At 33.3% G+C, this 4,991-nt stretch overlaps 2 long non-coding RNA genes across 2 annotated transcripts; one reads left to right on the top strand and one right to left on the bottom strand.

Annotated features, from left to right (window-relative positions):
- Positions 1 to 1,674: 1,674 nt before the first annotated feature.
- On the top strand, positions 1,675 to 4,444 carry LOC149519372 (uncharacterized). The gene is made up of 2 exons (XR_016341801.1): positions 1,675 to 1,937; positions 2,025 to 4,444. It is a non-coding gene; the product is annotated as an uncharacterized LOC149519372 (long non-coding RNA).
- On the bottom strand, positions 1,715 to 4,777 carry LOC149519371 (uncharacterized). The gene is made up of 2 exons (XR_016341800.1): positions 3,788 to 4,777; positions 1,715 to 3,110 (listed from the first exon to the last, which is right to left on the bottom strand). It is a non-coding gene; the product is annotated as an uncharacterized LOC149519371 (long non-coding RNA).
- Positions 4,778 to 4,991: the final 214 nt, after the last annotated feature.

Here is a 4,991-nt window from a genome sequence, read left to right as displayed (position 1 = left end):
TGCCCTACCCTTTTTTCCTCCCTCTAGTTGGTTTTATCTAGCTTTTCTCTAAAAAACGCAAAACACGACCATCGTATTTGTTGGGATTGCACCAAAATCTGAAAAGTTTCGTTAGAAATTGGGTTTTATGTCTTAATTCCATCGAAAAATTTAAAGTTTGTTCAAAAATTCAATTAAAAAGTTCAAAGTTCTTCTTAATTCCATAATTTTCCAAAAAATTCTAAAAAAATTTAAAATATTCCCACAAACACCAAATCACAACTTCTTTGTCTCTTGATTCCTTACTAACCGAATAAAACCTTACAATTTCTAAATTTCCAAAATTCTTCAAAAAAAAAAAAAAAAGAAAAAAAACCTATTGTCAAATAGTGTTCTCTCAAAGTACGTGACTTTTTTTTCTAATTTTTGCCTCTCCAAACTTTTTAGAACCACAAAATAAAAAAATTAAAAAAAAAACCTTAAACTCTTTCGATTTGCTAAACAATTTCTTTTTTTTTATCAAGAGTTTTTGTGTAATAATTTTTTTTTTTTTGTGTTTTGCTTATTGATCGATTCTAGTTGGTAAAGGAATTCAATCGCTTTTAATTTTGAAAGCATTAACTCACTCCAAATCATCAGTTTGATCTTCTACGATTTATTTGATTCTTGATTTGCCTTTAAAGCTTTGTTTTAGTTTAGGGTTTTTTTTTTTTTAATTGATTCCGTTCAACACTTTGATTTTGTTTCCAATTTCATGCAAATAAGATTTCATAATTGATTTAAAAAATCCCTGATTTCATTCTTCCCCTTTTTTTATGAAACTTTTGACTTTTTTTTTTAAATAAATAAAATTAAATCATAATAATAATAATAATAATAATAATAATAATAATAATAAGTCAAATGAAAGTTAAAATTAAAATTTTTTTTATTGGATCCAAAGCTTCGCAAGTGAACATAATTTTTAATTGAAGTCCATTTTCATTATAAAAAAAATTTAAATAAAATAAAGTGTCTATATTACATTTACATATTATTTAATAAAAAAATTAAATATGATAATTGAGTTGTCATAACATTTAATTTTATGTTTTTTTTTTGTTAAATTGGATAGAACTTTAAAATATATAATACTATAAATTTTTTCAAAAATATAATATTATAATATCTTGTATTAATTTTTTTTTTTTAAATGCTTAAGATTGCGCTTGTCGTGTGCGTAACGGTTTCAACATAGATCAACATGGCATGAATTCCAAAACTCCCTCCCAAAGCGGCATTTCTCTATTTTATACCTGGAATTCCAAATTGAAGACCCCAAGTCAGCCCAATCACTTTCTGGGAGAATAACCATTTTATCCGTCATTGACCCAACTAGTAGGCCACTATAAAAAAAAAAAAAAAAAAATTTCCGGTTAATTTTGTGTTTATAAAAACTGATTAAGGTTAATTAAAAATATTATTCTCAAAATTTTAAGAAAAAATTAATATATTAATAATAATTTTTATATGAATATCATTTTAACTTTTTAATATAAAAATAATTATAATTGATGAATAAAAAATATAAATTTAAAATTTATTATATGTTATTTTTTAATAATGATTGCATAAAGCAATGTAAACACGTATCATTTTAACTTTATATGCATTGGTTAACTAACATTTTCTTGAAAGAAACCCAAAAAGCTTACATTGACCAAAAAGAAAAAATGGGAAAGATAGCAAATATTGGTTGGTGAGAAAAGCATCGACATAGTATTTAAAGCTTGGTGTGAGTCAATAAGTAGAGCATATCAGAACCATAATAGTATTGGATTGGGGAATTGGAAGGCACCCAACATAGAAAGTAATGGTAACCAAACTTCCATTTTCTCTCATCCTTTGCTGCTTCCTCTTGGCATCAGCCCTCTTCATCCCGCAAGGAGTAGTCGGTCGTAGGCTACTGGAGACTCAAGGTACGTGACCAACTTCTTTTCTTAACGCATTGTATTGGTTTGTATCTTTTATATATATCTCCAAATTCCAATGGTTTGGAATTGCAGATGACATTGGACAAATCAAAGCAAATATGCAACCAAGTAAGCCAAAACGAGCAGAGTCTCGGAGGAATCAGCCTCGCCCACCTCACTGGTCCTCTTCAGCACTCCCGAGCAACAGGACATTAAACCCTTAAAACCGTGGTTGCAACATCTATAGTCGCTGTTGTCGAGCTCCTTAATATAAAGCCCACCCAACAGAAGCTCAATAAACAATCTCTTGCGATCCGCCAGTGTATTAACTACTTCGTTACTGATGTTTACATTTGCCTGCCAAATTTTACAAGATACACACCTGTCTTTTAGGTTGTTATTAGAAATTTAGAAGGGAAAAGTATATGTATTTTTTTTATGTTCAAACCTTTTATTTATATATATGGCTCTTGTTTCAATATTTGATGATAAAAATTACAGTCAACACAATAAGAATCTGGTATTTGAAAACTCAATAACGACTGCCTACAACAAAATTTATATAAAAAAAATCAAGGCAGAAGGACCCTTTTCCAAATGGAAGTGTACTCAAGTCTTGACAGAAATGAGATTTACACCTTTGACTCCATCCCCTTGTAAAGATCTATACAAACAGATGGGGATGGAGTTCCTGTCGCAGTATACAAGTACAGAAATTCTAATCAAATTAAATTGAAGTTGGTTAGAAATATTGCGAGAACATGCTTTCGATGCTCAATTGTTTTCAGAAATCCAAGCAAAACAAGCAGTGGTTAAACCAAAATGCACCAACAGGATCAGTAAAATTTGCTGGTAAAGTCCAACCCGCATATATTTTTCAGTTTCAATTTGTCTGCTCTCCGACGGGGATGGAGCTGTCGCTATGAGTCTGAGATGCGTTTGGGTTTGAAGAACTTGCCTACAGCCTGATGGAGATTTTCTTCCTCAAAGCGCTTTGAAATATATCCATCCATCCCACATTTCAGGCACTCATCATAGGTGTTATGAATTACATCAGCTGTCATGGCTAATATTGGCACATTCCAGGCACCCTTCCTGCCAGACCCTTCATCTATGCCTTCATTCATCTGTTCATTTTCCTGACTCTCCAGGATTCGAATTCGACGGGCTGCCTCAAACCTGAAATAAAAGTTCATGACATTATATTATATCCACATCCTATCTTCTTTAATGATTAGTATTCAAATTTATTTGTCTCGGATGTAAAGGAGGATTTTCAGAGAAAACTCGCAATCAGAACGAGCCACAGGTAGCAGTTGTAGAAATAAACCACATTTAACTGATGATTATCAGGTTGTTAAGCAAACAAGAAAACATAGTTAGAAATACTGCTTAACAAAGTATTAAGCAATAAGAAAACTAATTTCAATCCCCACTGAACACAAGAAAAGCCCATTTCATTTAAAGAAGATGTCCAAACACCTTATGTGTATCCAAGTATAGAAGTTGAAATAGAGAATGGATGAATGGCAGAATATCCCCAAGTATTGGATTGGTGTATTCAGCTTTCCAAGAAGTTTCGATTGTTATGAACTGTTCTGTTGCTATACCATTGGCTACATCAATTTGAGAGAAATTTGGGATATGATGGAGAGGATGTCAACAAGAAGCCGTACTCTCAGACAATGTTAATACCAGATAACAAGAAACCAGTTATTCCGTATTTAGTGTGTGGTCAACAATTTTTTTTTTTGGATGACTCCTCTTGCCATATTTCTCCGACTATCTTGGTCTAAGGATAGAGCAATATTCGTCTAAGGTAAGGGACCTGAAAACTGGTTCCCGTGCAACCATACCTCTGTCAAAGAAGCCATGTTCTGTATCACTTCAATTGTCCCATTCAAACTCTGCCCGTTAACCCACAAAGACTGAATCATAGAACCTGCCAACTCGGCAGGCAATTCTCCTTCAAGATTGTTCATAGCCAAATGCAGGTCTGTCAAGGTTGGAAAAGTAACAGGGTCAAACACACCTGGAAATTTCCCTTTAATATTAACCTTGTTGGCAGAGAAAGTTTTCAAAGAAGTTGCTTCCTTTACCCTCTCTGGAATCTCCCGAGTTTCGAAAGGGTTGTAGTCAAGAAAAACAGAATTCAATGAAGTTAACCAGTGAAGAAATCTGAAGGGAAAGAAGAAAAATTATTGCTGTGAAAGTTAGCTTCTTGCAACTGGCTTAACCCAGCAAGGCTTGGTATTGTTCCACTGATTTGGTTGTTCATGACTTCAAAGACGGTAAGCTGAGACAGGTTCTTGAGATCAGGATGAAGCATTCCACCAACAGTTTTGCTGGGTATTTGGATACTGGTGACCCGGTTGTTTTCACATTGAACATAAGCCCATTGGCAAGGGTCAGATTCAGACCAGTCAAGGGAAGATGGGATCTTTAGGCTTGTTTTAAGCTTTTCCATGACTGAAGAGTCAGGGCTAGATTGAGAAGAGACCTGCAAAGCAAAGGACTGAAAGAGACCCAACAAGAAGACAACCCAAAATATGGGGTTTCTTCATTGTTCTTCTTCTTTGTTTCTATTGGGAGAATTGAGAGAAAAAGTCAGGGAATTTGAAAGGAAAGTTGCAAACTTTATGTTACTTGAACAAAATAGTTTTCTTCTAGGGTTTATGGGGCAATGATGATATGATCAACCAAACTCAAAAAGAAGAGTCAAGAGAGAAAGAGAGAGGTGATTGAGAGAGTGAAACGGCGAGGACAGAGGAGGGGAGAAGGAGAAAAAAGTGGGGCAAGTCATATTAAAAAAAACGGATTTTTAAGTTTTTTTTTTTTTTGGAAGCAAAGAGTGAGATAGAGTTGCTTTCCTTTGTTAGATATTAGTAGGAACTGTTTGGTTCTCGAGACAGGGAAAGAAAATAATTGGCACATGCAAATTGGTCCTGCCTTCCTAAAAAAGCCAGAATGTAATCACCTCTCCATTCTCATTTCTCTCTTTAAAAAAAAAAAAAAAAAAATCTTCTTAACGCTTTGTACGAGATTTTGCTTTAATTTTTT

The sequence above is a fragment of the Durio zibethinus genome, chromosome 4 (assembly GCF_047325235.1).
Source record: "Durio zibethinus cultivar Kanyao isolate XHJ-2024 chromosome 4, ASM4732523v1, whole genome shotgun sequence".
NCBI classification, from domain to species: Eukaryota; Viridiplantae; Streptophyta; class Magnoliopsida; order Malvales; family Malvaceae; genus Durio; species Durio zibethinus.
The sequence above is the reverse complement of the archived record's forward strand: the minus strand, read 5'-3'. Positions and strand labels throughout refer to the sequence as shown.